This window comes from Bubalus kerabau, chromosome 1, assembly GCF_029407905.1.
Source record: "Bubalus kerabau isolate K-KA32 ecotype Philippines breed swamp buffalo chromosome 1, PCC_UOA_SB_1v2, whole genome shotgun sequence".
In the NCBI taxonomy this organism is placed as follows: domain Eukaryota; kingdom Metazoa; phylum Chordata; class Mammalia; order Artiodactyla; family Bovidae; genus Bubalus; species Bubalus kerabau.
In genome coordinates, this window is record NC_073624.1 from 258,396,643 (window position 1) to 258,419,540 (window position 22,898).

Sequence of the window (22,898 nt, forward strand, 5' to 3'; positions counted from 1 at the left end):
AGGCTGATTAAAAATAAATAAATAACGTGTGCATGTGCACACGCATGCACACACACACACAGACACACACACACTTTACTTCTCAACAGGGGGTTTGGGAGCCTGAGGTGTCTGAATCTGTCTCCCATGCTTGTTTCTTGTTTCTGGTGAGGAGCCATTTTTCTTGTTTTTTCCTTTGCGGCTCCACCTGGACTCCACTTGCTGCCACAAACTCGGCAATTATCACACACTTATTTAAGATTTGGGGGTGTGATCTGATAGCGACTGATTGAAAGGTGAAGCAACAATTAGCAGTTGGTCAATATCAGTCTCCTCTCCTGGTGCTGACCACAGAGTGAGTGTTTCATCTTTGACAGAAAATTCTCTCTCCGCGGATAGCCCAAGCTCTTGGATCTCTAGTAAGAACTTTCAGTGTTTGGGGGCCTCCACATTTAAATCGCTCTTGGCCATTTTAACTTTTGCTTTCACGTTTTGAGTGCTTGAGTGTTTCCGCAACAGAGCATGGAGCCTTGAAGTAACCCATGTGGTGTTTGCTTGTGAAGAATTTCTCATTCCGCTTTTACCACAATTTCTTTATGATTCAGAGTTGAAGTATGCTGGTTCTCTCCCATGCAAGAGAGCAAATGCAGGAAACAAGCAAGAGCTCTTCTTTTCCTGGTGGAGCACTGGTGTGAAACACCGAGTTTTGAGACTGGTGATGAGCAGCCACGCACAAGTGTGGCTAGTGCAGCAGGGCCTGTCTTCCCAGAAGGCTGAGTCCTGCAGAGAAGCTTGGGGGGGATGGAAGGTGTCACGGATCTTGTTAAAGGAGGCTTGGAGGAGTTGGCCACACTGCTTTTCTTTGTGTAGTTGGTATTAGCATTCCCAAAGCACATGTACTTACTCTCACTTGCTTCCTCAGCTAGGAATATGTCACCTGGGTGCTGAGTCTTAAGAGATGAGCAGCTTGCTTTCAGATCACCTGGATGGTGAAGCAGCAAAGCTGTGCTTTCTGACTCCAAATCCTGTGCTCTTTGTCCTACCCTATGATTGCTTATTATTAGAGCCACTGACTTGGAACACGTTTGTGTTTCAACTCCCAATTAGATTGTTTAAGTGTGAATTTCTTAATAATACTGATATGTTTTATGACAGGGCTTTGCACATGGTATACACTAAATGAGTACTTTTGATTAATGAGCTATCTGGTTTTCCTCCTCCCTTTGTGTGGTGCGGTGTTTAATCACATCATAGACGTTTACAGACATCACAAGGACTTATGCTGGATATTGGGAATGCAAGGTGAATGCTATGGACTAGATGTTTGTGCCCCCCTCCCCAGCATTCGTCTGTGGAAGCTTTAACCACCCCCCACCCAGTGTAGCTGTATTTGGAGGTGGGGCCTCCAAGGAAGTAATTAAGTTTGATGAGTTCATAAGGGAAGAACCCTGATCTGACAGTATTAGCGCCCTTAAGTCCTTAGAAGAGACAGCACAGAACTCCCTCTCTTTCTCTCTGCTATGTGAATGTACTAAGGAAAGGCCACGTGAGGACAAAGCAGGAAGGCAGCAGCCTTTAAGCCAGGAAGAGAGCTCTCACCAGAAACTGAATTGACTAGCACCTTGTTCTTGGACTTCTCAGTCTCCAGAACTGTGAGAAAATAATTCTCAGTTGTTTAAGCCATCCAGTCTATGATATTTCCTTAGGACAGCCCAAGCAGACTAATACAGTTATTAAAACCAAACCTTGCTCAAGCATTTCATTACCCTGCAGAGTAGAAAGAGAATAGCCATAGTCAAACAGGTGGGTGAGTCAAACATGCTCATGTGCGTGGTCCCTTTGGGAATCAATCTCAGGGTTATCATCATACCACTGGGGTTCAAACACCCTCAAAGTCAGAATGCTTCAAAACATGCTGTAGTTTTTAGAACTTCATGTAACAGTACTTGAGTGTGTATGGTCAGGGTGAAAGTGAGAAAGATGGCAAAAGCCTTCAAAGAGATGATGTGAATCTGTGTCATGGAGAGTGACTAGTGTGTTTCCAGGGAATAAGGCAGAAGAAAGTGCTCTGTTTTCGTCAGAGGAAACAGAAGTATAAATGAACATGGTGAAATCCTGGATTCTGAGACTTTAATTAGTTCATTAGGGCTGGAGCTTAGGATGGACATGGAGGAGTTTGAAAGATGAGGTTGGGAAGATAAGAAAGAGCTAGTTCCTTAAAAAATGTTCATATGTTCAGCTTAGAAATTGGACTTTAATCTGTAAGCGATATGGGTGATATAAAAGAATTTAAACCTGTATAGTTTTGTAGTTCTGAATCAGATTTGTAGTTTAGAAATCTACTTTGTATGTACTGTGGAGATTGAACTGGAACCTAATCTTGGGGTTAGGGCTTGGGATGGGATTTCAGGGAGTGATGCTGGCTCATAAATTCTCTATGAAAGATTTCACAAAAAATCAGGATGCTGCCTTTGATATTACCTCCTTAGCTAAAAGACACACTTCGAATTTTCAACCATTTTAGAATTCAAGTAAGCCTTCTTGCTTTTAATTATGGCATTGGAATAGCTCTTTTTAAAAATTTTTTCTGGAAGAAGAAGTGACTTTTGTTCATGTGAATGCCACATATCATGAGTGACACCCATGGCTCTGGTCCTCCTCCTCAAAACCAGAGTGGCTCCGAAATGAGCAAACCAGGGGCCTGGTGTGAAATTCAGCATTCTCTACTTCTTCTTCTGAACACTCTCTGGTTTCATTTTTAGGAGGTACCCCATTTTGCTATGCTGCTCACTGGAGCAACTTGAATGTTCTTAATTGGATGTTTCAGAGAGCAGTTAAAGAGCAAGTAAACCTGTTCACTGAGCAATTCCTAGTTCAAGCCCTGAGCCCAGAATTCATAAAAGACACAATCTCACCTTCACCTGGTCAGGGCGATGTAGCCTGCAGTTAGTTGAAGCCCAGGGAAAAGTTCAAGCTTTTGTGGTATGAATTGGATGTTTGTGTGTGTGCCTAACTTATGTGTTTATAGCAACTGTGAACTCGCTCCTCTTTAACTCTCTGAAGAGTAACTCACACGTGGAAAAAGGTGGATAGACTGTCCTGTGGTCACTGTGCCTTCCTCTCAGCCTTCTGTTCATTCTTTCCTCTTCAAACAAAGTATCAGTCCGCTGGAGAGGGACTGTTCTCACTTGTATGTGTCACACAGAATCCTAAAAACGGACGTTACCTGTTGGTGCTCACGACAGCGGTGACTGGGTGTTGTGGCACCTGCAGACGCCTTTCTCCCTGAACTCTCGTTGTCAATCTGGGAATTTTGTCACCCCGGTTACCCCAGAATGTTTCCTTATGACTACATTCTTACTAGCTCTAAGTAACTCTTTTACTCAACGGGAACAAGGGCCAGATGGCATGCAGACATGTGCTTGAGACTGGGTGAGTCTTATTTGTTCTCTATTTCTTGTTACTTACTGTCACTCCTCAGCTAACCACACATAAGGAACCCACCCTGTGGGCTGTGTTTTTGTTTTTTTTTTGCTGTGCATATCTGAAACATGATTATAGTAATGTGCTTTTTATTAACATTATTGCTATTAAGGGTTTCTTTTTGTTGTTGTTGTTTCAATCCACCTCATTTTTTGAGGGGGAAGGTGAGATATAAATAAATTCAACAATGTCAGCAGGTCAGCCAGAACACAGATGTGTAAATACAATGAATTTCATCCCCTTCTAATTAAAAAAACCTTGAACTTGTTCCAACAACACTGTTATAGCTCAAAAATAATTTTATTTGGAAAATTCTCTTTTGAAAAATGTCTTCAGAGCTTTTGCCTATCAATCACAGCAAATCATTGTTCTCTGAGGGTGGATTTTATCTTTTTTTTTTTTAATTATTGAACAAGTAATTATTAGGTGCTTACTACGTGGCAGGCAGTATACCAGGTGCAAGGAGCAAGACAGACATGGTTTCTGCCTTCAGAGACATTTAAGATCAAATCTGAGATGAATGTCTGAGCCCTGGAAAATACCTTTACTGATAAGAACAAGATGTGACTGTACAATGACAATCTTAACTGCCGCAAATGACAATTTTAAAGAAGAGATTTAAAACATTTTGAGTAATGGCAGCATCTCTGGAATAACTCAGACACACTACGTGGAAGACAATCACTGATATTTTTTTCATGCATCCAGTATATTTCTATATAGTTTATAAAACACTTTGTATATATTATGTTAGTCTCTTCTCTCCGGAACTTCAAATTATCAATCAGGTTTGAGTACCAGTTTCCTCCACTGGAAAATGAATGATCTCTATGTAGGTGTCTTCTAGGCTAAACATTCTGTAATTCTTATGTCTCTGATCCCATGCATTTATGCTGTGTCCATCACTTAGAATAGTTCCTTGTGATCTCTTTTGCCAAGAACTTCCCAAGCAGAGATGGAAGTCTAGTATCTTCTCCTGGGGTGGTGAGCAGTGGTAGGTGGCCTGGCGTTCCACTGAGCTGGGCATTTAGAAGCCTGGCAAGGGATGGATTGAGCTCATCTCTCAGCCATGGAAGGAGGAGCAGAGGGAAACTGAAGTTGAAGTACTAAGTGAGGAAACTTCCCTTGCAGTGAAGAAAGTCTGAAATAGCAAGTTCAGGGTATCAGGCAGAAGGAGAAATAAGACTCAAAGATTGAAAAAAAAAAAATGGCTAGATAAAGAAGCTGAAGAGGTAGAACTTAGAAAGCTACCTGAAGAAACACGATTTATTCTTCTGGGTGCTAGAGTGAGAGCCTAATAACCATTAGAATGATAAACCAAAAAAAAAAAAAAGGAAAAAAAAATTAAGTTGATTTTTTCCTTAACACCATTAGTGGCTGGACACAGAAAGTAAAGTGAAAATGTAGCTCTGTTCTACAACATTACCTTATCAAATTTCCAAACCAGAAGCCCATTCCCGTTAAAAAAAAAAATTGCAGAGTGTTCATCAAAGAGAACATCTTGATGATTTCCAGATAGAACAAGTATTTAGAGATTGAAATGGAAATTTGTCTTGACAGCTCATCCTCAGCATTTTGGACCTTCTTTGTCCACATCGAAAATAAGATGCCAAAGTATTAAGTAGATATAACCATCTCTTCTTATGAAAAAAAAAATTGTATACAGCGTAAAAAATACAGAAGTTTTATTTTAAGACTTTGCTGCTGGGGACTTCCCTGGTGGTTCAGTGGTTAAGAATCGGCCTGCCAATGTAGGGGACACCAGTTGGATCCCTGATCTGGGAAGATCCCACGTGCCTCAGAGTAACTGAACCCGTGAGCTACAACTACTGATGCCCAGGTTCTAGAACCCATGCTCCACAACAAGAAAAGCTACCTCAGCAAAACACCCACACACGGCAGCTAGAGAGTAGCCTCTGCTCGCTGCAACTAGAGAAAGCCCACTCACAGCAAAAGACCCAGCACAGCCAAAAAAAAAAAAAAAAAAAATTACTTTTGGTTATAATTCTACTAAAAATCTTCTCATAAAAATACTTTGCTGCTCATCCCAGAAAAGTAAGTGGAGTATTTGGAAATGTCATAGCCATAATGAGAGAACAAAGAAGCCCCTGGTGGCTTTGGCCACACACACACACACACACACAGACAACACACATACACGTTATGGATTCAGGAGAAATTATGAGAGCATCTCCAGGAGCAGTGGGTATGACAGGGCCTCTTTGCTGAAACTTTTCCTTTGGGCCCAGCATTCTGGCTCATTTGTACTGCACGTTCAAAGTTCATATCTGTGTTCTCCCGGCATGGCTTACCCATAAGCACAACAAATTGTTCCAGGTGGGAAGAAGATACAGAGGATATAAGTATACAGAAATCATGGTGTAAAAAGCTGCTGATAATGTGTTTCTAGTTTTCTACTTATGTTTTTGTGTCATTTGCCCCTCTAGACACATTTTGGTAGCCTCATTTCAGCCTCATCTGCAGTTTGATTTTGCTTGCTGTCCTGCTTACTTTTCAACCATTTTCTGGAAGTTTCCTAAGTATCTAGGTGTTTTGCTAGTCAGCAATCTTCCAGAATTTCAGCACCAAGAAGTCTTCTCACAGTACTTTTTGTTTTGCTGTTGCTGTTTTCTCTCCCTCAACAAATTTGTAGCAGTAGGTCACACTTTTATCGAGAAACTTTATTTTCCATTTGCTCTCCATTTTGGCTCTATTATTAGGCTATGCTTCTGGTATTCTGATCCCGCTTCATTTCCAGGACGCTTGTTGACGTCAGTGGGGAACCTAGGTAGAAAGGTGGGCACAGTCCTTGGCTGGGCTCCACGGACTGTTTTGGGAAAAAGCGTATGGCCTCCTGGAGGTGGGACATCCTTAGGATGGACCCCTGTTCATTTCCTACAGACAGTGGAGCCTCTGCGTCATATTTAATGCAACTGCCGGTACAGGATGATATGCTTGCTCAACCACCCAAATATATTGACTTTCTGTTAAAAGGCTTTTAACATAAATTTTAGGAGATTAACAAAACACATCACAGACTGTTGCTGAGAAGGCAGGCTTTTTAACTCCGTTTCTCCTCCATTGATTTTAGTTAATATATTTCCACCCGCCCCTCCTTATTTTACTGTACCTTTTAATTTGTTATTCATTTGTTTGAAACCAGAACTCTGCTGAGGCGCTCTGGACCCACAGGAACTGAAATAGTTTGCCTTCATTATCGGGTAGACCTGCTCGAGTCTGTAGCCCCTGACAGAAACCACAAGACTGTACAAACTGGCAACTGTGGGTTTGTCTGTTCTCTATTGATTCTATTTCTGGAAAAAAACACGAACCAATGGGCGAGCCATGTGACTGTATAGCTGACCCTAGGCTCCCCCCAGAAGGGGGATGGAGACCTTTCTCAGACTGGCCATAATGGGACCTCGGCACTTTTCAGTTTGCTTCTTAACCGTGGCCGTCGATAGCTCTGACTTAGAAGTTTAACTCCTTGTATTCTGGAATACGAAACTGCTATAGAATCTTAAGATTCTAGAGAATGTTATTCAAATTTGGTCATTTTGTCCCAAGTATTTAATACAAACATGAGGTAACTTTGCTTATAAAGTGTCTTTGTTCTTCTAATGTGAGAATTACAAGACAACTCCACCCAAACACTTCAAAAGAAAATGATACACGCATACCTTTTAAACTATGGAACTGTAACTGCTCTAGTGTTTATTTTTCTTGAGCTTTGGTATTGGCGCTAAATACCAATAGTCAAGTAAATAGAATGCATGACGCCTATGTGGTATGGCCTAATGAGCGAGTTCTGGCCTTGCTGTAAACAAGCTCTGTGTCCTTATCTTCTCGTTCCTTCTCCCATTACATGTGAGATGATCAGATGATCTCTTAAGATCTATTCTAGCTCTAAGATTCAGAGTGAGTAAAAGCTCTTGATAACACCAGAGACATCCAGGTAGGGAGAACACATCCTATTAAACACACACACACTCAACAGAAAAACCAAAATAGCTCCCCACGCCTCCTCCCCCAACAATGACAATGCAGCCATCTGTTGGACGTTCCATTTCACTTAGCAGCTGCTCTCAGATACAGAAATCTGCATTCCTCCCGCTCTCGTGCTGGTATGCATGCAGCATGTGTGGGTACTAGCATTTGACTCTCCCACCCAAAGGAATGGCTTTCATTGAATAAAAATGATCACAGAAGGTTCCCGTACTCTCCCAATGCTGTTTTCCTGATAATAAGTATTTGGAACTATCTCTCCTCCCCTGTGTATTAAAATAAACCCTCTTAAAGATATGCACATCAAACAGTCATCTGAAAATTGAAGAGGACAACCAGGAAAAGGCTTCCGTGAAACTCCTGTTTTGTCAGAAACTTCCGCTTTGCAGGAGCGTGGGAGAGGTTGGAATGTAAAGTTCCATCTTATTTCTATTTTGTCAATACCTCCAACACTGCACTTAAGCTCTGAGAAATAAATATTGTACAAAAAGGAACCAGGAGGCTTTTAAAAGCAGTAATAATCTCACCCTCAAACTAAATGAAAAAAAAAAATAGGATGAATCTCCAAAGGGGATAGAAAGTGAAGTCCTTTAAATCCTTTCACCCCCACCCCCTTGCCTCTTCTCCAGGCTGAATTTTGTCCTCTACGTGGTAGACTGTATAAAGTGGTATATCATTTAAAAAGAGGCACTTGGGTTGGGGGTTGGGAGGAGCCGCAGTTACGAACAACAAAAAGGGGTCCTACAAGCCATGCAGACGGAGAACCTTGGGTAAAATTGGATCTGCTTTTGAGTACATAATTTAGGACATTTGTTCCAAGATTACTGTGGTTTTCTATAAATGTTAGTTTGCCGTATTATTTTCCATGAACTACTTTTCCAAAATGCAGAATATTTTGCCCCCCAAACATGGAAGCACTAAAGCTCAGATGAAACACTGATTCATGGGGAGTCACCCAGAAACAGCTGGTCAGCCATCTGCAGCCCCAGAGCCCTCTTATTTTTACTTTGTTCAGCTAATTCTTTATGTAGAGGGGAGGAAGATGCGTTGGTCCTGGGAGAAGTGTGTGACTCGTGTAAGAAAACGATGACTAACTCCTGCCCGAGACTGGGATCTGGTGGCCTGATGTGCTGATTTGGAGGGCACACATTTCCTATGTGCATTAGGCTCTCAGCTCTTGACTGCATGTGCATTATTTTCTGTGCATCCGGTTCTTTGGGAAAAGGAAAGAAATGATGATATGCCATTGATCGTTCTGTGGGAATTGTTCCAGGTTAGAGCACCCCAGAGAGCCATAACCAGTCTTTTCAAGGCAGGCAGAAGAGCCTGCAGAATCCAGGACTCGTCTCGAAGTCAGACCCGAGAGTCTGCTCCTTCCTCTCTCAAGGGCCCCCTGAATTAGGCCTTCGAACTGCCCTAGAGTCTGTGGTCAAAAAATGTTGGGGATAAAGGCACTGGTTGACACCATTTAAAAGAAGAACCATGGCTCAGTGCCATAGTCATGTGAAGTCAAAACGCGGAGTAAATGTTTAGGTGGTGCTGTTTGATTTTACATTTTGTCATTACTCTCATAAAGCTGTGGCTAATTCAAGCAGAATAGCCGTTTGCCTTCCAGAGTGAGTCAGGGGGCCTTGTTGACAGAAGGTGGATAGTTCCATTATCCCTCCCTTGTGGTACCCAAGGCAGTTCATTCAGATGACAGAGCCAGATGACTGTGTGGGAAGGAAAATGCTCTTCCGGTTCTAGAAGGAAGATTTTTTGGTGCACAGGTGTATGCTGCTTACAGGTAGGCGTAATTATAGTTTAATCAGATTCTTCAGTGTCTCTAGAGACCACTTTTGGCACACTGTTTAATATTTTCCTCGAATCATCAAAATCTTTTACCCATTCCCCCCAAAACATGAGTATATGTGTGTGTACACACACATACACAATACATATGTATGTGTATCTTCCTTGTTTGATTGAATTTTTTAATTGAAGTATAGGTGATTTACAGCATTGTGTTAGTTTCATGTGTACAGCAAAGGGATTCAGTTATACATATATATCTATTTTTTTCAGATTCTTTTCTCACATTGAGTATAGCTTCTTGTGCTATGCAGTAGGTTCTTATCAGTTATCTATTTTATATATAGTAGCATGTAATGACCCACTCCAGTGTTCTTGCCTGGAGAATCCCAGGGATGGGGGAGCCTGGTGGGCTGCCGTCTTTGGGGTTGCACAGAGTTGGACACGACTGAAGCGACTCAGCAGCAGCAGCATGTATATGTTAATCTCAAACTCTTAATTTATCCTCCCCCCTACCTTTCCCCGTTGTTTTCTATGTCTGTAGGTCTACTTCTGTTTTGTGTATAAGTTAATTTATATGTTTTCTTTTTATATATCCCACATACAAGCAATATTTTACGATATTTGTCTTTGGCTTACTTGGTATGATAATCTCTTTTTTATTTTGGCTGGTTTTCACTTAGGTTTTTAGTTTCCTTAATGACTTTCATAACTACACTGCAAGATAAATCGTAATGTTTCTCCATAAAAGGTAGAGAAGAGAAGCTTTTACTGCTACACATCACCTGTGGGGCATTAACCCAGGATCTAATTCACCAACCACTTCTAACTTTTCCTGGTGTACAATTATGAAAAGGCTCTCGGACAGTTAACCAGAACAAAAGACAAGCACCTTTAATTGATGAGGCGTACAGTTTTTAAAAAAGAATTGAAAAACCATCTGTACTGTCAACTTTTGTGTCTCTTATTCATTCCTGTTTACTCTGCTATTCAATCCAAATAAAGATTGTTTCCACCTCAGCAACACAAAAATCCCATGGACTACCCTTCAGGCTGTCAGTCAGAGGAAAGATATACATATGCCCAGAGTATACACTTGTGCTTGTTCACAGTGTTATTTGGGGAAAATATGTTGCATGTTCTCCTGGCTCTCCTAGTTTTACATTTTGAATTAATGCAATTTATTCTAATTTATGACAACTGTTTGAAAGGCTTGCTCTCCATTTTCCCATTTATAAAGAAGTTATTTACATAGAGGGGAAGAGCAGTAGGAGAGAATTGCTCTGTGTGGTCAGCTGGAAAAATCCAGTGGACTCTGTCTTGGAGTCAGCATTGTGCCCTGAAGCTGATGGTAACTCTCTCTTCTGCCACTTTGGTGATAGGAATGAAATTATGAGAACCTTTCTCCTACTTCTTAAAGAAAGTCTTATACAATTGAGCTAATTACCTCCCCCTCCTCTCTTGTTCTCTCTTCCTGTATTTATATAGCAGCTATCACCATAGTACCTACACACGTTGATAAGAGTGCTATTTTAGAAAAAAAAAAAAAAAAAAGGGCACAAGGCAGGGGGGAAAAAAACCCCAAAAAACCTAGATTCTTCCTTGTCATAGTATAAGGATCCTGTAAGGCCAAAAATCAGAAGTCTGCATGATTTTAGAGATTTTTAAAGAGCCCTAAATAAAAGAGATTAACCTCATTGTACCTGGAACAGTGCTTCAACTATAGTGGGTATGCATGAAGGATGTTTGTTGATTGGCATCACTAGTATCTATTCATCTCAAAATTCTTATTTAAATACAGTCTCATCCCTGAGTGCTCTGCTCTGCCTTCATTCTTACCTTCTGAGATTGTTCACCTCATGGTGAAGAGGGAACTCAGACAGAAAGATGGGCAGGAATATGTATTGACTTCATTATAGAATTGGAGAAGGCAATGGCAACCCACTCCAGTACTCTTGCCTGGGAAATCCTATGGACGGAGGAGCCTGGTGGGCTGCCGTCTATGGGGTCACACAGAGTCGGACACGACTGAAGCGACTTAGCAGCAGCAGCAGCATTATAGAATCTGGTTCTTACTTGAGGCTTTCATGAAATTCTATTGGCATATGGTGCTTATCCTGCTAATTGTGCATACACACAAAGTTGTATATGGATACTTATAACTTCAATTACTTATATCGTTAAAAGAAATCACAAGTCATAGAAACTAAGATTTGTTTTTATGGGCCAGATATTGTTCTAATTCATTCATTTTATTAACTCAATTCTCATAACATCTCTGGGAGGTATCAGTTCAGTCAGTTCAGTCTCTTAGTAGTGTCTGACTCTTTGCAGCCCCATGAACCACAGCACGCCAGACTTCCCTGTCCATCACCAACTCCCAGAGCTTACCCAGACTCATGTCCATCGAGTCAGTGATGCCATCCAGCCATCTCATCCTCTGTCGTCCCCTTCTCCTCCTGCCCTCCATCTTTCCCAGCATCAGGGTCTTTTCAAATGAGTCAGCTCTTTGCATCAGCTGGCCAAAGTACTGAAGTTTTAGCTTCAACATCAGTCCTTCCAATGAACACCCAGGACTGATCTTTAGGACGGACTGGTTGGATCTCCTTGCAGTCCAAGGGACTCTCAAGAGTCTTCTCCAACACCACAGTTCAAAAGCATCAATTCTTCAGTGCTTAGCTTTCTTTATAGTCCAACTCTCACATCTATACATGACTACTGGAGAAACCATAGCCTTGACTAGACAGACTTTTGTTGACAAAGTAATGTCTCTGCTTTTTAATATGCTGTCTAGGTTGGTCATAACTTTCCTTCCAAGGAGTAAGCGTCTTTTAATTTAATGGCCAAAGTCACCATCTGCAGTGATTTTGGAGCCCCCCAAAATAAAGTCAGCCACTGTTTCCACTGTTTCCCCATCTATTATAAATGAAGAAGCTGAGCAATGGAGAGGTTAATTAAATAGCCCATGATCATACAGTTGGTAATAACCAGTGAAAGGGATTTGAACCCAGGCATACCACATTATCATAGGAAATGGCAACCTGCTCCAGTATTCTTGTCTGGAGAATACCATGAATAGAGGTACCTGGTTGGCTCCAGTCCATTGGCTCGCAGAGAGTCTGATGCAACTGAGCACATACCACATTATGCCTTCTCTGTCTCCAACAATTCCATATTAGAAACTAGGACTGCAACAAAAGCCCTCAGGGTAGTATGATTTTAGGGCCTGAATCTTGCCAGTACGTAGTAATCTGCTGAACCTTAAATTTAATCTAACATCAGGGTAGGTAGAACTGTCCCATATTATTATTTGTTTATGTAGCTTTAAAATGTTTAATGCAGAGCCCACTTAGTCTGTGAAGTCCATGGCTTTACACTAAAACCATGCATTCATTATGTAGACATTTATTGAGCAACTACTATATAAAATGCTGCACATAGAATGAGAAATCATTTTGCTTTTATGGATAGATTAGTCTGCTTGGTGGGAGAAATTCAAATACATTAACAAATGGTTTAAATGATGCTTAAGTGTCACTGGCAGAATCTACAAAACGTGGCGGCAAGGAGGAAGGACTTTGGTGTGTGGATAATAGGGGCTAGGGCTGAGTAGAGTTCGGGCTACATGAGAACTAGATTCTTGAACTGAAATTTTGCAGAGTTGATGCAGTCATCAGCTCAGTGAGAACAATCTAGGAAGTGGAAGCAGTTTGTTTAAAGACTTGAAGGTATGAAAGAGCATGATGCTGAATGTGGTAGAGGTGAAGCGAGATGCCAAGGTGATGAGCCCTGAGGTTAGAAGTGTAAGCAGGGATCAGACCGTGAAGGACCACCTGTGCCCCTCATCTGTAGGTAAAGGCAAATGTGAGGGATGATAAGAAGGGTATTCCGCCTAATCGAGTTTCTTTTTTGGAAAATGAGCTCAGAAGTTGATGACCTGGAGGAGGGTAAAACTAAGGGGAAGAGGGACAGTGAAGGGATATTCTGGCATAGTATTAGAGACTGAACATGCTTTTAATGCTCATACCAAGCTTGTGTACCAGGTATTATCTCCAGTGTCCTGCACTGTCCAGATCTTCTTCCTAACCCTTTGACCACATCTCCCCAGCCTCTTCTGCTGCCTGTCTTCTTGAGCTTTCTTCTTGGCTCCTCTGTTTCTCACACTTCTCAGCCCAGCACACTTCTCTTCTTGCCCTCTGCTCATGCCCTTCTCTCCCCCTTGACAAGATCACTCCTTCTGAAGCAAGCCACTACATTTCATGCATCGCATTCAGAAGTCCCAGAATCAGAAGCCCAGGAATCATCTTGCCCCCATGACTTCTCTCTCAGTACTGAACTCAACCCCATGTCCTGTTGTTTCCAGTCTTAAGTATCTTTCAACAGGTCTCTTTGTTGCAGATTTGGTTAAAGTGAACCTGTTCTTACCTATACTCTTGCAGCAGCATTTTAGCTAGTCTTAACTATATCTGGCTATCCGAGTAATGTTTTTTAGTAGTAACCTCTACTCTTCTGTTTAAAATTCATTGGCTCCCTATTGTGTGTTGTGTGTGAGTTAGTAGCTCTGCTGCTGCTAAGTCACTTCAGTCGTGTCCGATTCTGTGCGATTCCAGAGACGACAGCCCCCCAGGCTCCCCCATCCCTGGGATTCTCCAGGCAAGAACACTGGAGTGGGTTGCCGTTTCCTTCTCCAGGCTCAGTTAGTAGCTCAGTTGTGTCCAACTCTTTGTGACCCCACAGACTGTAACCTGCTAGACTTCTCTGTCCATGGGATTCTCTAGGCAAGAATACTGGAGTGGATTGCCATTCCCTTCTCCAGGCTCCCTATTAAACAAATATATATATATATATATATATATATATATATATATAATTTTCTAAGAATGATCTACAGGGACCCCTAGATTGGGCCAACAATTTAATCTTAAACCTCATTTCCCATTGCTAGCTAGCACACGGCCTGGCAACAGTAAGAACTCAAAAAACATTTGTTGGATGAATAAATGAACGAATGAATGACCCCCAACTTGCTTAAACTGCTGTGTTTAAAAGAATTAGAGGTACAGATAATCTAAAATACCTTCATTTTCATTTTCAGTTACTATCCCAAGGTAGCTAGTTATACTCAAAATATTAATAATCAAAGCCTCAGCATCGACCAGTTAGAAGGGGCATGGGTTGTGTGTCACTGTACATGTTCACTAGCAACCTGGCTGGACTTCTCTTTTCAACACAAGTTGAGTGTGTTCTCATTTGCACCAAGCAGAAGTGGTTCCGCATAGAGTTCTCTGCCTTTGGACATCATTCTAGAAGCCTCCTCCAGCCCCATTTTGATTCTTCTCTGAAGCAGCTTAAGGGCCAAGAGACTGGAAGGATAGTTTTATAGATGAGAGATTCACAGATCTTTAAGACGAGAGCAGCCCCAGTGTTCCTGGTGGATGTGATTCAGGGAGGACAGGCACTGTACACATTTTGTTTCTGTCCCTCCAGAATAGCCTTGGAGGGTACACATAGACTTTCCCTTTTTTTGAACCACTAGTGTTCCGTGAACTTTTCAGTCAAACCTTCTTTTCTCCCATTATACTCACCCCTCTTTCTCATCTTTTTCTGTTACCTATGAGTGTTTCTACCCTCCCAATGCTTCTTCCTCCCTTTCCTCCTCTTCCACAAACATTCCCAGATCCTTACTTGAAGAAAATTGTGATCTGTCTTACGAATTGGGAAAGGAGTACATCAAGGCTGTATATGGTCACCCTGCTTATTTAACTGTACATGATGCAGTGTACATCATGCGAAATGCCAGGCTGGATGAAGCACAAGCTGGAATCAAGATTGCCGGGAAAAATAACGATAACCTCAGACATGCAGATGACACCACCGTTATGGCAGAAAGTGAAGAAGAGCTAAAGAGCCACTTGATGAAAGTGAAAGAGGAGAGTGAAAATATTGACTTAAAGCTCAACATTCAGAAAACCAAGATCATGACATCTGATCCCATCATTTCATGGCAAATAGATGGGGAAATAATGGAAACAGTGAGAGACTTTATTTTTGGGGGCTCCAACACTGCAAAGGGTGATTGCAGCCATGAAATTAAAAGATGCTTGCTCCTTGGAAGAAAAGCTATGACCAACCTAGACAGCATATTAAAAAGCAGAAACATTACTTTACCAACAAAGATCCGTCTAGTCAAAGCTATGGTTTTTCCAGTAGTCATGTATGGATGTGAGAGATGTACCTTAAAGAAAGCTGAGCACCGAAGAATTGATGCTTTTGAACTGTGGTGTTGGAGAAGACCCTTGAGAGTCCCTTGGACTGCAAGGAGATCCAACCAGTCCATCCTAAAGGAGATCAGTCCTGGGTGTTCATTGGAAGGACTGATGTTGAAGCTGAAACTCCAATACTTTGGCCAACTGATGTGAGGAGCTGACTCATTTGAAAAGACCCTGATGCTGAGGAAGATTGAAGGTGGGAAAAGTGGATGACAGAGGGTGAGATGGTTGGATGGCATCACTGACTCAATGGACATGAGTTTGAGTAAGCTCTGGGAGTTGGTGATGGACAGGGAGGCCTGGCATGCTGCAGTCCATGGGGTCTCAAAGTCGGACATGACTGAGCGACTGAATGGAACTGTCTTACATATTTAGCATATTCATTAAGAAACATCACCTACGAATCAAATAAATATTGCTTTTGTGCCTCCTTCTCTCACAAAACAAAATTAAAACAAGACAAAAAGGTAACTTTTTTACTTGAATAAAAAACAAAAATAAAAATTGATTTTTTTTTTTATTCAGTGAGGCAGTGATTTTTATTAACGAGGCAGTGATTTATTGTAATAAAAAACAAAAGAAACCAAACCCTATTGTGGCCAGAGTGCTTAAACAGATTAAAAAAAAAAAGGCAAATGAAAAGAGAGACTGATAAGGAGGAGGAGGAAAAGGTGCAGGAAGAGAAGGAGATTTCACAGGTCAAAAATTAAAAGGGAAGAGTGAAGTCAAAGAAAGGGAACTGGACAAATATATAAGTAGCCTGTAATGACCACACCCCCTTTCTGGTTGTCAATCTTTCCCTTCTCAACGCACATGGAATCCCTGTTCAACCAAAGGAAGATGAGCCAGAAGGGAAGAAATTACATCTGATTTTGTTCACAAACAGGGTTTGAGGACCCACTGTGTACTAGGTATTGTTCTAGGCGGTTGGGAATCTTTACCAGTAATTTATGTTGTGGATCTTCTGTGTTTCTTTTTATGTTAAGAGGATGTTCTTTTCAGAGGAACATTTATTTTGTCAGCCTCCCTTTTTGTCAGTTGCTTTGTGTGCCAGCCAAAACCAAAGGCAAAAAAGTAGGTAAAAAAAAAAAAAAGCAAAAGAATAAAATCCTGCACATAAAAACCTTACAGAGATTTATATTCAGTATGCTGCAGCAAGAAGGTTCAGCCCTTTTCTTCTCATATTTGCATCTGTTTCACTATCTCCAAAAGGAATTAGCAGAATAAACCCCCACTGTACCTGGTGGAAGTAATTCACAGCGGCAACTTCACTGGTGCGGCTGGATATTCATGCTAATGTACAGGAGTTAAATATAGCACAGAACAAGTGTGTCAGAAGGAAAAAACAAAGCAACTGACTTGACACTGCAAGGGGCGGGGTGGGGGAGGCGAGATGATTATACTCTTAAGCACCAGCATAAACTGCAAACCCGGTAAACTGATAAGACAAGAATGTGGTGACTACATTGAACTGAGTCATGCTAACCTAATATCCTCAGTGGTAAACAAACAAACAAACAAAACCCCCCAAAAGAACAACTAAACATGCTGCCTAGATGAGTGTGGATAAGAGAGTCTGGAATAGAAACAAAAATGTGGTGATGTTGATTAATAAGCAGGTTCGATAGGAGAGATGAGGTTCTCTTAAGTTTTCTGGGGTTTTCCCCCCTTTCTAATGGGAGACGGCGCTAAGACCACACACCATTGGGTATAAACAGCAGTTGCATATGCTCGTCGTATAAATCGTATAGTTCCCGTTGCCTGATTGTTACATACCACTTTGAAAACTCTAGAGGAAATGTCTCATGGGCAGTGACTTGAAGGAGCTCTGTTCTGAGAAATTGATCCACGGTCATGAGATTTTTGCCTCTGGCTATGGAAATTTGGCTTCAACACGTATGTACCCCATTCTTCCCCCAGGAGACCGTGTGATGTATGAACAAAAGCACTGGATGGGGAATCTTGACAACGGTGTTTAAGAAGTAAGTGCTTCTTTCACTAACGTTAGTGCCGTCTTGAAAAAATTAACTTCTTAGATGTCATTTCTTTATTTCATTTCTAAAGTAAGATGGTTATGCCAGATAACCTCAACCCCTCTTTCTGGCTCTGACATTCCAGATTCTCAGTAGATTGAAATGCCAAATGCCCTGTTCATCACTAAATGTAGAAATGGGTGGATGCCTCAGCCACAGACGATGGAGTATGGCTTTCTGTGCTTGGAGCCTGCTGTGGACGAGCCTACCCTTCCTCAGGGCATTGAACACCATCTTTGGGGGGACTTATTTACGTTAAACCATAACTGCATTATCTATACCTGAGCACAGCTGGTTCTGCATAACTACTACCTCTTTAGCTAACTGATATGTGCCCAGGGCTTGGTACAGTCACTAGCACTTACTGAGTACTCAGAAAATCTTTGGTAAATGAGTGAAATAATTATCTCCTGGGAAACTGATACCTAAATGGGATTTAGAAGGCTGTACAGGATAATGAGCACTTCTTTCAGGGCATAAGATACTGAGTGCAGCCATGGATAAGAGCAAGACCTTGGTGTTCAGACCTTGACTCTATCACTTACTATCTTGTTGACCTTAGGCAAGTGACTTAATCTCTCCAAGTCTAATGCTTTTCCAGAGAAAGTGGGGTTAAAATGTTATCTCTCTCATATGGACAAGGTGAAGGTTGAATGAGTACTGAATTATGAGGAAATGAACAGATTGCCAGCTAGTATCCAGAGAAAAATAAATTCAGCAAAGAGAATGCACAGGATCTAGATTGGATGCAGGATGTGATATGAGCTTTGGCCGAGGCATTAATACAGGGCTTTCTGTGGGGAGAGTGAGCTGGAACCATAGTGAAGCTCATTTCCTGGGGCAAAGGGCACTGGCCAGGTCCGCTCTAGTGCCTGGCTAACGTGAAGGCAGACTACTCAGAGAATATTGCCCAAATTCATGTTGGGCCCCAGAAAATATGGGACTGGTGGTGTGCACATGGAATGGTAGAGAGTTTTCTGACATTCTCCAGATGCTTTTGGATTTGAAGGTAGCCTCTCTGTGTAGGGCAGGACCACAGTTTCCCAGGTGGTGCTAGTGGTAAAGAACCTGCCTGCCAATGCCGATGCAGGAGATGTAAGAGACGTGGATTTGATCCCTGGGTTGGGAAGATCCTCTGGAGAAGGAAATGACAACCCTCTCCACTATTCTTGCCTGGAAAACTCCATGGACAGAGGAACCTGACAGGATGTAGTCCTATAGAGTCAGACACAACGGAAGTGACTTAGCACAGCAGACAGTGACTGAAGAGCTAGGAAGCAAGGGATTAGAAAGTGTTGGACAGGGTGTTAGACCTGGAACAAGTGAGGCTGAGATTCAGGATGGCCCAAATCTTCTAGAACTAACACCAAACGAAGATGCCCTTTTCATCATAGGGGATTGGAATCCAAAAGTAGGAAGTCAGGAGATACTGAAATAACAGGCACTTTTGACCTTGGAATACAAAATGAAGCAGGGCAAAGGCTAACAGAGTTTTCTCAAGAGAACATGCTGGTCATAGCAAACACTCTTTTCCAACCGCCCAAGAGACGCTTCCACACATGAACATCGCCAGATGGTCAATACTGAAATCAGATTGATTATGTTCTTTGTAGCCCAAGATGGAAAAGCTATATACAGTCAGTGAAAACAAGACCTGGAGCTGTCTGCGGCTCAGATCATGAGTTCCTTATTGAAAAATTCAGGCTTAAATGGAAGAAAGTAGGGAAAACCACCAGGCAATTCAGGTATGACCTAGATCAGGTCCCTTACAGTTATACAGTGGAGGTGATGAATAGATTCAAGGGATTAGATCTGATAGAGTGCCTGAAGAACTATGGACAGAGGTTTCTAACACTGTATAGAAGGCAGTGACCAAAACCATCCCAAAAGGAAAAAAAAAAAAAAAGAAAGAAGGCAAAATGGTTGTCTGAGGAAGCCTTACAAATAGCTGAGGAAAGAAGAGAAGCAAAAGGCAAGGGAGAAAGGGAAAGATATACCAAACTAAATGTAGAGTTCCAAAGAATACCAAGGAGAGATGAGAAGGCCTTGTTCATTGAGCAAGGCAAAGAAATAGAGGAAAACAATAGCCTGGAAAAGACTAGAGATGTCTTCAAGAAAAGTAGAGATATCAAGGGAATATTTCATGTAAGGATGGGCACAATGAAGGACAGAAATAGTAAGGACCTAATAGAAGCAGAAGAGGTGGCAAGAAAATACAGAAGAACTATATAAAAAAGGTCTTCATGACCCAGATAACCATGATGATGTGGTCAATCACCTAGAGCCAGACATCCTGGAGTGTGGAGACAAGTGGGCTGTAGGAAGCATTACTATGAACAAAGCTGGTGAAGGGGACAGAATTCCAGCTGAGCTACTCAGAATCCTAAAAGATGATGCTGTTAAAGTGCTGCCCTCAATATGTGAACAGATTTGGAAAACTCAACAGTGGCCACAGAATTGGAAAAGGTCAGTTTTCATTCTAGTTCCAAAGGCCAGTATCAAAGAACGTTCAAACCACTGTACAGTTGTACTCACTTCACATGCTAGAAAGGTTATGCTTGAAATCCTTCAAGCTAGACTCCAGTGTTATGTGAACTGAGAACTTCCAGATGTACAGCTGAATTTAGAAAAGGTAGATCAACCAGAGATCTAATTGCCAACATTCATTGGATCATGGAGACAGCAAGGGAGTTCCAGAAAAACATCTGCTTCATTGACTTTGCTAAAGCCTTTCACTGTGTGGATCACAAAAAACTGGAAGATTCTTAAAGAGATGAGAATACCAGACCACCTTACCTGTCTCCTGAGAAACCTATGCAGGTAAGAAAGCAACAGTTAGTCCTGGACATGGAACAATGGATTGGTTCAAAATTGGGTAAGGGGAATGTTAAGGCTGTATATTGTCACCTTGCTTATTTAAGTTCTGTGCAGAGTACATCATGTGAATGAGAGGCTGGATAAATCACACACTGGAATCAAGATTGCTGGGAGAAATATCAACAACCTCAGATATGCAGATAATACCACTCTAATGGCCAAAAGTGAAGAAGAACTAAAGATCATCCTAATGAGGGTGAAAGAGGAAAGTGAAAAAGCTGGCTTAAAGGTAAACATTCAAAAAACTAAGATCCTGGCATCCCATGACATGGCAAATAGAAGGGGAAAAATTGGAAATGATAACAGATTTTACTTTCTTGGATTCCAAAATCACTGCAGACAGTGACTGTAGTCATGAAATTAAAAGACATTTGTTCCTTGGAAAAACAAACCTAGACAGCGCATTAAAAAGCAGAGACATCACTTTGCCAACAAAAGTCTGTATAGTCAAAGCTATGGTTTTTCCTGTAATCATGTATGGATGTGCGAGTTAAACCATAAAGAATGTTGAGCACCAAAGAAATGATACTTTTTAACTGTGGTGCTGGAGAAGACTCTTGAGAATCCCTTGGACTTCAGAGAGACTAACTCAGTCAATCCTAAAGGAAATCAACCCTGAATGTTCAGTGTAAATACTGATGCTGAGCCTGAAGCTCCAATACTTTGGCCAGCTGACGTGAAGAGCTGACTCATTAGAAAAGACCTTGATGCTGGGAAAGACTGAAGGCAGGAGGAGAATGGGGTGACAAAGGATGAGATGGTTATATAGCATCACCCACTCAGTGGGCACAAATTTGAGCCAACTCCAGGAGATAGTGAAGGACAGAGGAGCTGGGTGTTCATGAGGTCTCAAAGAGTTGGATATGACTTAGTGACTGAACAACACCACCACCATCAATAGCAAAGCTTAGAAGAAAACTAGGCAAAAGGCTTGGAAAAAATCAAGGACATGTCTTGCCTCTAGGCAGACCTTGTGGCTTTCCATTGAGTTAAAAATAACAGGAGGGGAAATAGAGATTTAGGAGAGAGCACTTTAATTTAGAGACCGTAGGGCCACCTACGTCTTACTCTGCTCATGGATTAAATATCTCGTAGGCATAAGAGATTAATTCCAAGTTGCACCATGTGAGATTGACAGTACCCATATGCATTCTGCTTTGACACCATTGGCTCAGAAAGTTAAGCTGGCTGTAGAGACAGATGATAAAGAGACTTGGCAGGGGATAGCAGCAGAGCTACAGACAAGAAATAAAAGCAGAGAGGAATAAGGAGAAAAAACATGAAGCTAAACAACACTGACCACAGTAAAGAAAACTAAATGGTAAAAAAAAAAAAAAAATGAATAAAAGGCATATTTCTCAGATCCAGGAAGATTTATCTGAGGCAAAACAGACTGATCCCAGTGACTGAAGAATTTTCATGTTTCCAAAGGGACCAGACCTAGGGCTTGATAAATGATAAACAGAATGCTTTCTTCCCCCACCTACTTCTCTTGGTGATCTAAGAGGCTAGGAAGAGTGATCTTATTAGATCAGGATAAAAGGAGGCTGATGTTTTCCAAACAGTCCATAGGTAAGGGTTCAAAGAGAAATCTGGAAAAGGAAAGTGACATCAAGAATTACCTGGAGCAAACTACTGAAGGCCAAAAACAACAAGCATTGTGATAAGAGAAGAGAGAGCTTGTCAGTGTAAAGCCCACAGGCATATTATGTCCCCATACAGGGCAGACATCTGCTGATCAGTTGCCATAGGAGAGGTACTGAATATGCAGTGGTGGGATGATGTAGCTGGGGTGAGCTCGCAGCAGGAAATATGAAGTATACAAAGTAAGAAAAGGCCTGGGAGTCTGGGGTGTAGGTTTTATAATAGTAACCTCACAGATTTTTGAGGAAAGGTAAGTGGAATATGCAAACCCAGCTAGAGTGTTCCATAGGGGTGCCGTGTTTCAGTACCATCTTAGTCCATTTGGACTGCTCTAACAAAAACAGCATATACCGAGTGGCTTAAGTAATAAACATTCATTACTCACAGTTCTGGAGGCTGCAAAGTCCACACATGCTTAAGGCACCAGCAGATTCAGCAGAGTCGGTATCTCACGAGGGTTTTCTTCCTGATTGGTAGATGGCCGTCTTCTCACTGTGTCGTCTCGTGACAGAGGGGTGAGAGAGCTCTCTGGGGTTTCTTTTCCAAGGGCACTAATCCCATTCATGGGGGCTACATCCCATGACCTAATCACTTCCCAAAGGCCTCACCTTCTAATGCCCTTCCATTCCACTGGGGGTTAGGACTTCAACATATGAATTCGGAGAGGTAACAGAACATAACACCAGTTCAGCCATTCTGTCAAGTTTTAACTCCTTGATCAGATCTTTACTGTTGCCCACTTTGAAACTTTACAGACATCTAGAATATCAGTTAAAAATGTATTATAGGCCCAGGTAATTTTAGATCATTCCTTGCC

General features: G+C 41.7%; 1 long non-coding RNA gene across 8 annotated transcripts in view; it reads left to right on the plus strand.

Annotated features, from left to right (window-relative positions):
• Positions 1 to 22,898, plus strand: part of LOC129639084 (uncharacterized) — a 436,428-nt gene that overhangs the window by 377,090 nt on the left and 36,440 nt on the right. For 5 of the 8 annotated variants that reach the window (XR_008708190.1, XR_008708186.1, XR_008708227.1 and 2 more), the window contains one exon: positions 17,448 to 17,509. The exons of the other annotated variants lie outside the window; for them this stretch is intronic. This is a non-coding gene — a long non-coding RNA (uncharacterized LOC129639084). The remainder of the gene's footprint in view (positions 1 to 17,447; positions 17,510 to 22,898) is intronic. 8 annotated transcript variants of the gene reach the window in all.